Source organism: Protopterus annectens, chromosome 13.part0 (assembly GCF_019279795.1).
Source record: "Protopterus annectens isolate FY-2018-M chromosome 13.part0, PAN1.0, whole genome shotgun sequence".
Taxonomy (NCBI): domain Eukaryota; kingdom Metazoa; phylum Chordata; order Ceratodontiformes; family Protopteridae; genus Protopterus; species Protopterus annectens.
This window is the reverse complement of record NC_056747.1, coordinates 126,095,199-126,107,759: the sequence shown is the minus strand read 5'-3', so window position 1 is coordinate 126,107,759 and position 12,561 is coordinate 126,095,199.

Sequence of the window (12,561 nt, the reverse complement as noted above, 5' to 3'; positions counted from 1 at the left end):
GTATTAATATCAGCATGCAAACTCTCTTCAGGGTTTTTTTTTACTTCTTTTCAGGGATTCAGTACATTAATTTGAACAAATGTATCTTTTTTTCCTACTTTCTTTATTTCTCTTTCCAGGCTGGTTAACCTTATAATTTACTGTATTTATTCTTTCAGTCACCTCAAATGGCTCCTAACACTTGGCCATAAATGTATTTATCATGGCGGTTGCTAGCAATCACACATGATCTCCTGGGTTAACTTTTCTAGGTCTGGCATTCTTATTATAAACTTGCTGCATCATTTCCTGCGATATCTGCATGTACTTCCTTACTATGGTGCTCTATTATACTTTTAAGTGATGTCTTCACTTCTTCCCAAGTTTCCTTAGTAATGTCGAACACTCCACTGGGGTTTTAGCTCTGAAAAAAAGAGGTTCAAGATGAGTAAACACAGTTGAGAAGTCAGGTAACTACCTTACAGCTTATAATAGTTCGATAACATCTGGCCTCAGTTTTTAACACCTACATCAATAAGTTTCTTTACCATAGATTGCAATGTTTTATTAAACTTCTCAACTATTTCATCAGCATGTGGATGGTAGACTGATGATTTTAACTGTTTAACTTTAATGCACTGACATAACCGATGCAGTACTCTTGGTCAGTTAGTATCTCTTTAGGGATAACCATTGTGGAAAACAACAGAACCATTTCCTTGGCAGTCGCCTTAGCATTAGTTTTACATAATGGCAATGCTTCTGTAAATCATATAGCATAGTCCATTATTATTACTATTATTATGATGTACTAATACCCATTACTAGGTTTTAGTGGTGGACCCACAATGTCCACAGCAATATGTTCAAATGGATTCTCTATAATAGGCATTGGAATCAGGAACATGCCAAGAGACTGACAACATATTAAGTGAATGCTGATACCTCTGGTGGCAGAATAAATATATATAAGCTTAGAGGGCATATGGGTATCTCTTCACATGGAGGGATGCAGGGAGTCTCCACGCTGTAAAGAAAGAAAAAAGCCTTACTCCAGTCTGAAGATCTCTGAAAGTGGTTTCAGAGGATTAATTTCTGATGATTGGAAGTCACATAAACTGTTGTTAATCTGACAACATGAATCTTTGGAATCAAAGCACTTTTATACCCAGGACTGGGATGGTTTTCTGGCAATCTAGAAAAGAAGCAAAGACATTGTCTGTTTATTTATTATGCTTGCCTAGTAAAATTAGGCAAATAATCTTGTCTTAGTTTTGTCCGCATTCAGGATATGAATATAGGCTGGTTTCATCAACAGTGTCATCAGTGTCAGCTGTTGACTTCAAATCAACTGGGGGCTGCAGGATGCAGATGAATTGGTGGGGCCAATAGGAAGGGGTGTGGCCAACTAGAAAGGGGTGAGGCTAAGCTCAAAACCACAAAAACTGGGACTTTAATGAAATAGGCTGCCCTGGGTGCCAAACTGTCATTATGAAAGTCCAATCAAGACAAAATGAAGTGTAGAAGAAAAAATATTTCAATGCATTGGCTACATGACAACTTACTTAATATCTAGAGGAAAACAAAGCAGTTGTGAGGCATGAAAAAATAAATTACTTTTTAAATACATTACTGGAATGCCAGTCACAGTGGTGCAGTGGTAGCATTGTTGCCTCACAGCAAGAGGTTCTCCTGTTTGATTCTTGGCTTGGGTTGAGAGTGCTTTCTGTGTGGAGTCTGCATGTCCTCCCTGCGGTCGAGTGGGCGTTCGAAAGACATGCGTTGAATGGGCGTGCCTTCGTTGAAGGTTGGGTGTCGGGCTGGCAACTCGACACCATAAAAGCCAACTGCCAATCATTAGCGGACTGGAGTTCCGCTGTGGTGACCCCTAACCGGGAAAAGCTGAAAGACAAACAACAACAACTGGAATGCCAGTCTAAATCAAGTATAAAAAAACAAGCAGCATTCAGCTCAAACCACTTCTCCTTGCACTGCAGTTCTAATTATAATTTATATTCAGCTTTATAAAAGTACCAAGTAACATGCTGAAAGTAGCAATCTCTGTGATACCCCCACTTGTAAAATTATTTCTTATCTAAAAAAGACCTGCTGCCTGACAACAACTATCTACTTGTTTCATGGGGAAAACATGATCAAAGTAAAAAATGAATGGCAAACAAGAAACAAGGTCAAGATAAATTGCTTAAAGGATTACTGCACAGGTTATGGACCATACACGATAGATTGGCATTCTGTTTAGTTTACTGGTAAAGCCTGCAAAGATGACTGCAAGTCTCCAACAAATGTAATGAGACTCTGAAAATACTATAATCCTGTCCTTTATTACAAATACTGTCATATACATTTCAATACCTAAGTCTTACAAGTTATGTAAATATTCTCTGCATGACAACAACAAAAAGGCTTTCAATTTTAGTAATCCTTTAACAGTATGCTTATTAAAGCTTACTTGCATCTTACAATCTCAGACAAGTTTACCTGATGGTCATTAAAGCCTTGATACTTAACCACAGAGCAACAGGCAGTGCAACACATGCATTTTCTGAATAATAATAAGCATAAATCAACAGTATAAAAATATGACAGAAAACCAGAACATTCTGCAAAATTAAGGACAGATGAAAAGCCACTGTAGTACTTGTGTCTACCTTGGATGGGGGGATACTCTGCACACTTACACTGCATAACTACTTCTTGCCTTGCTTGGACAAAGTCCGACATGGGGGAGTGGGTTGCAAATAGCATGTCACACTTTGAAATGTCTCTGGCTGACGGTGATGGCCCTGACCCATTTGGCATACCTCTCAACCTCAGAACAAGAAATCTGAACAAAGCCATAAATAGAAGTGGGACAAAGGCCCAAAAATAAGGACATTTTTTTAAATATTGCTCTTATAGCCTTAGAAAGATAATAGAACAGTAGGTCTTGCATTAGTATGAATTTTCTAAAGGGTATGAAATCTGAAACTCAAATGTCTATCATTATTTTCTAACTTCAGTCTTTAATTATTTGCCACTAATTTGCTAGAAAACCACAATTTTATGAAAAACAGACCAAAAATGTGATGCAAAAATATAAAACAGCCCCACAATACAGCTGGGGATCTGTCAAAGAAGGGACATTTTTTAATATTAGTACAGTTAAGTTTTGCAGCTGACAAAATAAGAGAACCTATATGCATTTCTGAAATAAAAGTAATCTGTAACTCTCATCATTACAATTTTTTCTTAATTGTAAACCCTCCACATTTTTTTTAAAAATTGCCATTTTGCAGAGGGATTATTAGGGGGAGAGCAACATTTTGAGCCAAAGTCGGGGACAGTTGAGAGGTTTGGATATACCTAATTCTATAAAGTGATTTATTTGTGCGTACCTCTCAACCTCTTAATGCAGGAAATCTGGACAAGGCCAAATATATTGGGGGAATGTACAGACAGTACTAAAAATTGCTGTTGTATAAACTTAGACAGTTGATAGAATAGCATGTCTTGCTTTAGCATGCATTTTTCTGAAGGGTATGAAGTCTGAAACTCAGTGTCCAAATAAAATTGCACTAGGTCCACAAAGATTACTTGTAAAACAAACAATAGACCTGGGAAGGTGTACAATAAAGCTCTCGGTCAAATTCTCTTCCTTTAATGTCACAACCAAAGGACAAAAACAAAGCTCTGCATTAACGTTCTGAATTACGTTTTCATTTGTAAAACTTCATCAGATGTGGGATTCTGTCCCAATGTCTGGAACATCCCCCTCCAGTTTTTTGGCCTGTCTCCACAGTGTTTGTTGTAAGAGGTATTTCCAACTACCATCTGTGATGCTGTTTGCCACACACCCACATAAAGTCCTGCTCACAGTGAGGGAGAAGGAGAAGGCTCAATGTCGCAAGGTGAAACTCAATGTTGCTGGTGTGTTTTTTTTTAAACTCAATGTCTGTCATTATTTAGTGACTTAATTCCTAAATGATTTGCCAGAAAACCACACATTTTATGAGGAACAAACCAAAAATAAGAAGCAAAAATCTATTAATTCTGTGAAAATCTGGACAGTTGAGAGTTATAGTTCAGCCAGGGCTGTCTTTGAGTTTGCTGCCATTCCCCCCTCATAAAATCATGGTCAAATGGGGCCTTCCCCCTGCAGCCATTCCAATGTCCCATTACTTGGCTATTTCACCCCATATACCATAAACACTGTAATGTACATACTGCTTTACTTCTACGATGATTTGGATATCATTTAAAAGTTTTATTTTAAATTTTATAGCACAAACACTAATAGACATCTGCTAAACAAAGCAATGCAGTCTCACAATGAAAATAGACTTAGCATTAAAACTTCTGTGCCCTTGAAACTTGCATTCATTGAAAGAGCATTGAAATCCACATTCAAATAAAGTACATATGGACAGTGGCAGATAAAGCTTAACTTTGGGCTGTTTTCAAATCATAGGCCCCTTGCACATGAAACATACATGTGTTCTTTGATACACCTTCCAGATTTTATTAAATTATATTCCTCGTATAATACAGTACAGTTGTTAGAGGGTGTTTTAAATTTACTGTTTTGAACATTTTTCCAGTAAACAATGAAACAAAATGCATGCACTAATAATGACAAAACTGCCCAATTCAGAACATTTCCATCATAAAAGTCAACTGAAACTTCTACAATCCACCATTATCAGTAAATATGCACAATCGCTGCAGAAGTAAAAGCCATCTAAATAATTCCACATTAAAGAGATCTGTAACTAATGAAGAGGTTGCTACTAGCAAACAATTTTATATTTCATTGTTTCATCTACAAATAAAGTGCCTGTTAAATGATAAGCTAGTAATATTGCAATAGAGAATGGATGGCAAACTGATAACAGGTTCATAGTTACTAGGTATCTCTGCCATAGAGGACATTCTCAGGACTGCAGCATCCATCCCTTTAAAAATACAACATACTACAGTATCAGCAATACATTTACATACTGTGGGAGTAGAACCCACAGCCTTCTGCATCAAAAGCAAGTACACTACCTGTTGTGCTATTAACAATGTCAGCTAATGCAGCAAAAGCAGTACTAAACTTCTCTTCCCGTGAAGCTCTTAGCTCATTGTAAAATCCACTCAACTGTATCTCTCAACTTTGCAGCACATGAGCACAAGAAATCTGGAAAAAGCCAAAATGTATTGGGGGGGGGGACAAAAGCCCCCAAAACAGGGATACATTTTAAACATTGCTTGTATAATCTTGGAAAGTTGCTAGAATAAAATGCTGTGCTACCACCATGCATTTCACTGCCAAGACTTGAACCCAGGACCCTGCGCACTACAACCAGAGCACCATACCACTATGCTAAGCCAGCTGTTTTTTGAAAGACAGGAAGACTGCAACTTAAATGACTACCATTTAGTGAATTCACGTCTCACCATATCTCCCAACATCTTAGCACAGAAAAACCTGCACAAAGCCAATAATGGGGGAATACAGCCCCAAACATAGGGACACATTTCAAATATCGATCTTATAAACTTAGAAAATTGCTAGAATAAAATGTTTTGTGTTATCATGTACTTTCTGAAGAATAAGTCTGAAATTCAAATGTCTGAAAATCTAGAAAACCACATGAGGCAAAAATCTGAGTGCTTTTCAGAAGTGGTGGTGGGTAGGAAATTCAGGTTCTTGCTACCTGTATCCAAGGTTGAGGGTTTGAACCTGGATTTCTCTCTAGCCACCAGTTATAGTTAACTGGGGCATTTCACACACACACACACACACACACACACACACACACACACACACACACACACAAAAATCATTCTGCAAGTTTGATTCACCAGCAGTCCAGATACTGGGAAATGCCGTGAGTGTGCATGTGACAGTTCAGGACTTGCAATTGTTTTCAAAATGTTTTACTTTTCTTTTTTTATTATTTTCTTTTCTGTTTTACAACTGAGGGGGCTGCAGTCCTGCAGCCCAATACCACGAGCCGCCTCTGAGTGTCCTATATGGTCTTGACATAAGGTAACTATCACACACACACACACACACACACACACACACACACACACACACACACACACATCTTTCCTTTATTTTATCTCAGACTAAGAGGATGAAGTAATGAGAACTGCTTGATCATTACTTTCCCCTGCAGCCAGGGTTATATACTTCTCTCTTGCCCTACTTGAAGTATCAACTTCCTATTGTATTATTTTAAAGTTTATGACTTATTTGTAACTTCACTAACTCAAAGTTACTTTTTTCAGTAACCTGTGTTTTTTAATGGAAGGTGTAGTTTCTTCCCCCAAAAGCACTGCTACTACATCTTTGATATCTTCCCCCAAAGTATAATGTGTAACAAAGTCACCTTCTCCTGCACTTTCATTGCTATTAATACAGGCCTCAGAAGTGCACTTTTTTTCTTTTCATGCTGTCCTTCCTTGGCGTGAGCATATACCTCACTCTCACTTTCCTATCTCTGTGCTGCCCTCCCACTGCAAAGGCTATACGATAACAAAATAAACATTTCAAATTACTGCCGTTGCATAGATCTTATCATTTTCTTAAAGTGCTAGCTGTTATGTAAGGCAGGGATTGTTTTTGGTATATGCTATGATACTTTTATGCTGTTTGTATGTATGATTCTAACTGTGCTGTATCTTAATGTTTAATTTTGAAATATTGTGTAATCTTTTGTAGACTTACTAACTAAACTTTTGTATTTTATCCTATTGTAATTAAAAGAGGCCAAGAAGTAGCTGTTGCTTAGCTTTTTTCTTTTTTGTAAAGGATCAGTGTTTATGGAATGCATGGATTAATTGGGGTATACAAGCATAATATTTATGTTGTTTGTATTTATAACTCTAGCTATGCTGTATCTTACTGTATATGTTCAATTGTTTTATGTTCCTTTAGTTATTAGCTACAATGTGTCATATTTCCAGTCTTAATTGTAGGTAGATAAAACGTAAGTTTATACAGTGCTGCTGCAATCCTGAACCCCAGACCCTTGCCCGAATATGTCAAAACAGCACCTTTGGCTAACATTGAATGTCTGGTTACAAGCAGGCTTGTTAATTTTTTATATAAATACTGCATTTATTGTGTAGGCCTTGTGTCAAACAATGGGCAGTGCTATTTTATGCAATTGTGTATTACTGTGGCTATTGAACTCCCATTCAGTAACAGCAAGAGCATTCAGAGATAATACTTTATTTTTTGTATTATTTATAAGCCTATCTGAACTGCTACCAAAGAATTGTATGTCATTTCCCATGCTGTACAACAAACTGATTGTGCTTGTGCGTTTATTACTATGATCTCCTTCCACCTACAGGTCCCCAGCCACCCTCCAGCTCATCTATTTTAAACACTCCACTCTCCTCCAACAACACACCCATATCAGCCCTCCCATTAAAGTAAAATCACATCTGCTATGTAAAAGACAAATAGCCTCCATCATCCCAAACTAACACATTACATGTACTTTAATAGATTACTTTCATATAGTGCTCAGTGAATATAAAACATGCAATCCACTGTAGCAAATGTGTTTTCCACATCCATCACCTTTTACACTAACATCAGTTTTTCATACTCGGGTAACCACACACTAAGTTTTATGTTATCTTTAGTGTTTCTGATCTTTCAACATGTTCACCTTACTGACAGAAACTTCTTTGCTTCTCTGATTTGCAAAATCTACTTAATGTGACTTATTCATGTGACTTAAGCCTATCTGATGCAAATTTCCTGCTCATAGACCTAACCCACATGCATCGCACAGTCTCAGAACAGCCACTGGGCTATTTCCACCTCCCCAAAACACTTCCTTACCAACAGATATCTCTTACTAAATCCAAAAAGACAGTACCCATGCATGCTACCTATCTGCAGCAAATCTAAGCCTCCCTAACTTTGCAAAGTCTTACTACTATCTAAACTTCAAAGGTCTGGGGACATTAATCCAAAGCCTGGACCTTTTGCCTCTCTCTCTCGTATTACACCCACAACAGAAGACCGACTGAATACATTGTGATACCTCATTCCCACAAAACTCCCTCTTTAAACTCTTTCACTTAAATTTACAAAGTGTCTGCAACAAAATAACTGAACGCCATTCCTAGACAGAACAACATGCTAGAGACATTCTTGTAATTGAAACCTTGCTAAAAATGCATTAAAGACACTGAAACTACTCCACAGGATTATAACATACTTAAATTTGTACAGTCAAAGAGTGGAAGAGGTGGCTATCATGTACCTGAATTACTTACCAATTCATATTGACATCATATTATTACATTTAATAATGTTGAAGTACCGATTACAGCACTTCATCTGAACCATACAAATTCTAGCTGTCTCATAGGTGTATGTATGGGTTCCATACACTAGATCAAATTTTCACTAATTTGAAATAGCGCATGGAATGCTCACTGCAGCAAAAGTGCACTTAATCAAAAGTGCACTTACGTGAAGTTCAATACAACGAACGGGCGTTGTACTGAACTTCCGTGCAGTACTCAGACCTTAGGGTTAGGGCACGGGTCATAGTAAGGGGATACCATGACCTGTGCCTTAACCCTAAGGTCCATGACGACTGCAACGCAGTGAAGGACATAGCAATGTCCTCCACTATGGTGCGATAGTCACGAACCTTAGGGTTAGGGCATGGGTTAGGGTAAGGGGATAGCTTTACTAACTATCCCCTTACCCTAACCCATGCCCTAACCCTAAGGTCCATGACTATCGCACCATAGTGGAGAACATAGCTTGTTTTTTATGTCCTCCACTGTGCTGTGGTGTTTTCGGTGAAGTGCACTTACGCAAAAGTTCACTTTCGTTAAAGTGAACTTTCGCAGAAGTGAGGCTTCCTATTACAAGTTCGAAGTAATGAACTTTCGTTCTTGTAATAGGAATCCGTATGTATATACATATATATATATATATATATATATATATATATATATATATATACAATGAAATCTAGCACTGAGGAAGTGTAGTTTTCCAGCCTTAGGAGTAGTAAACACTTTCCTTAAGGAAGAGCAAACGAAAAAAAGAGAAAACCAGTTGTACAGGAATGATAACAGCATATGACGTGCTAAAATACACTGTTGATATAAATACTAATAAATGATCTGTGTTAAAGATCACCTTGCATTCTTATTTAAAACAAGAAAACAGGATTCAAGTTAGTACTGCTTGTTTAGCCTATGGTTTATTAAGTGAAAACAAAAGATGATTGCTTTCAACCTTGACAGAGCTGTGTCAGATCAAAGTTATACATATAAATAAGAAACACGTAATATATACTTTTCAATTTACATAAAAAATCCATATAAATTACAATGAAAGCAATAATCTGAAAGCACATAAACAGATCACATTTGGCAATAGTGATTGCAACACTGGTACATACTCAGTTTGCATTTTTATTGTGATTGGTGCTGTAGACTCTAGCTAAGTACAAAACCACTGTGTATCTGTTAGTCTGATGGTTATAGTCACAAATAATGCAAACTTCTAGTCCTGTATTTGTTATTTTACTGTAGGAAATAAAAATCAAACAGATAACAAAGGGATTCAATTCTGTGTGAAATACTGTGATGCTGAGGGGAGGAGCATGGTGGTTATCCGAATTCAAAAAACAACCATGCTGCTAAGGACAGAGGTATAATTAGGACTTGGCAACTGTGCGTGAGTCTAGGAAGTATTTGAGAAAAAAGAATAAACTCAATTTTCAGGGTTGGCGCCAAGCCAAGCTAAAAGAAAAAAAAAAAACAAGTGTAAGGGTCAGAGATGGGGCATACAGAAGGACAGAATCAAGCCTAATAAAAAAAAATGTTAACTCCTTGTGCAAATACTGAAACGCTGTGTGTGTGTGTGTGTGTGTGTGTGTGTGTGTGTGTGTGTGTGTGTGTGTGTGTGTGTGTGTGTGTGTGTAGTGTGTGTGTGTCTATATATATATATATATATATATATATATATATATATATATATATATATATTACAAAAAAATAGCCAAACTAGAGTTTTCCCTGTGTGATACCTTAAACCTCCTGTAATAGAGGCCCATGGGATATATGCAAATGACCAACTACATAACCTTACCATAATTGCATGGGGGTTGGTTTGCTCTTGATGGATATACGCAAATGAACCAGCAACTCCGAGTAGAAACAGCCCAACAATAAACCAACAACCAAAAAACAAGGGCCGTTTGCCAAGTCAACACGAGTGCAATGTAAAAAAAGAAAATCATTTTATTTAATAAAATTATTTTCTTTTTCCACTGTACTCGTGTGTTGACTAGTCGAACAGCCCTTGTTTTTTTTTGATATATGCAATGACCCCTTAAGGACATCAAGTTTTTTAGTTATATGGCTTCTGAATGTCCATGACTTTTTACTTTTTCTTTTTAAGCCTTTCTGGATCCATTCAGGCCAGTAAAGCCAAACCCCCCTAGCTGTGAACATGCATGTATCAGCCTTCTTATGACCTCGTCAGCACAGGATAAGTAGACGGGTTTGAGAAACACAGGGTCTCCACAGCTACTGGAATTTGGCTTTATTGGCCTGAGTGTATCCAAAAAAAAGACTTAAAAAGAAAAAGTAAAAAGTCATGGACATTTAGAAGCCATATAACTGAAACACTTGATGTCTTTAAGGGGTCATATACATATATACCATGGGGGGTCTATATTATGTGATCGAAGAAGTTCTTCTTTGAACACATAATAATCAACACGTACACGGTGAACACTGTAAACCACGAATGGCCACGTCCTCAGGAAAAAAATTCATGTGGCCATAAAGTAAAAAGCAAACTTTAAAACACTAACACCCCCCCCCCAACTAAATATACCAACTCTGAGATTGCTCTACATTGAAGAAAAGGGCAATTCCCAATAACAGCCAACTGAATTTTTTCCCCGAGGAAATAATTTGAGGACATGGCTGTTCACAGTTTACCGTGTTCACTGTATATAGATTCATAGGTTCATAGATAGGTACTAGGCTATTGGCCCTAGGGCCTATATAAGCCTAGCCAAAAAGGTATCCTGGCTTTCGCCACCCAAGAAAATTATTTTCCTGCGCCTCTGTTGAGCAGAGCCACAGAAGTGATCGCCGGGGTGAATTTCCTATCTCCCATCCAATCATTAAGATTTTTCTTGAAAAGTGCTAATGAGGAGCTTTGTTTGATATAGATAGGTAGTTTGTTCCAGAGTATATGGGAAGTCTCTGGGACAGGAATCTATCCCTCCAGCATGTTCTGCTTATTGTTGTGACAAGGTTTAGGTCCCAAGATCGTGTAGCTTGGAGGGATTGGGATTACTTTAAGTGGAGCATGTCCAACAGCTCTGGGTTTGACATAGCTTTGTATATTAGGCAGAGATCACCTCTGAGTAGGCGATAAGAGATGGAGTAAAGCTGGAGTTATCTGTTTGAAGCCGGTAATCCTCTTTGTGAGTTATTTCTGCAGCCTTTCCAGTTGTTGTAGATGTCTTGTGAGGTACATACCAAAAGGGGCACTGTATTCTATAATGGGTCTAATGAGTGACGAGTATAGGGGAACAATGACCTCTTTTTTCCTGGATGAGAAACCTTTTGTGATGGGGTGTGCCATGTAGAAGGATTTCCTGACTACTGTGGCGATGTGATTATCAAAGGAGAGATTACTGTCCACCTATGTCCTAAGGTCTCATCACACTTTTGGCGTTAAGTAGACTACCGCCTATGCCAAAAATGACAATTGGAAAACAAGTTGAAAAATTGGGAACTGTAGCTTGTGGAAAATGCAGTATATGTAAATATATAGTAAAGGAATTTGATAAAATTAATGGGGTCTCATTTCAAATAAATGGGACTTTTAATTGTAAAACTGAAATAGTTATATATGGTTTAAAATGTTTGTGTAACAAATTTTATGTGGGAGAAACTAAGAGAACATTTTCCTGCAGAATAAAAGAGCATATTAGAGATATAAAAAATAATAAACAAACAAGCCCTATAGCATTGCATTTTAATAAATATCATAATGGTAATCCAGAGGGACTGAAAGTTACAGTGCTAGATAGTGTAAAGGAAAGGGAATATATGGATGAACAACATATACAATGTTTATTAAGGAAAAAAGAAACTTGCTTGATTTTAAAATTTAATACATTGAGCCCTATAGGGCTAAATCATGAATGTACATGGAAAAGTTTGTTGTAAAATAATGTATTTAAAGTATTTAGTATTTTTATAGTGATGTTTCTTTATTTAATTAAGAATGTAATTAAGTGGGTGTGTCATATTTTGTATAAAGTTGTGAGTGTGAATGGCAAAAGTTTACTCTGTAAAAGACAAGTTGCCGAGGCGCTAGAGAGAATATTTCATTTTGTATGAGATAAGCAGTGTTTTACAATAAATCCTTTGCACTTTAAGGAATTGGATTATTATTGTGGTGAAACTTTTTGGTTCTTTTCTATAGACTGTGGTTGTACAACATGGTTTTTAAACAAGTTATAGGTGATTGATTGCTTTGAAATCTCAAGTGACATTGTCAACAGTTTGTGCTTT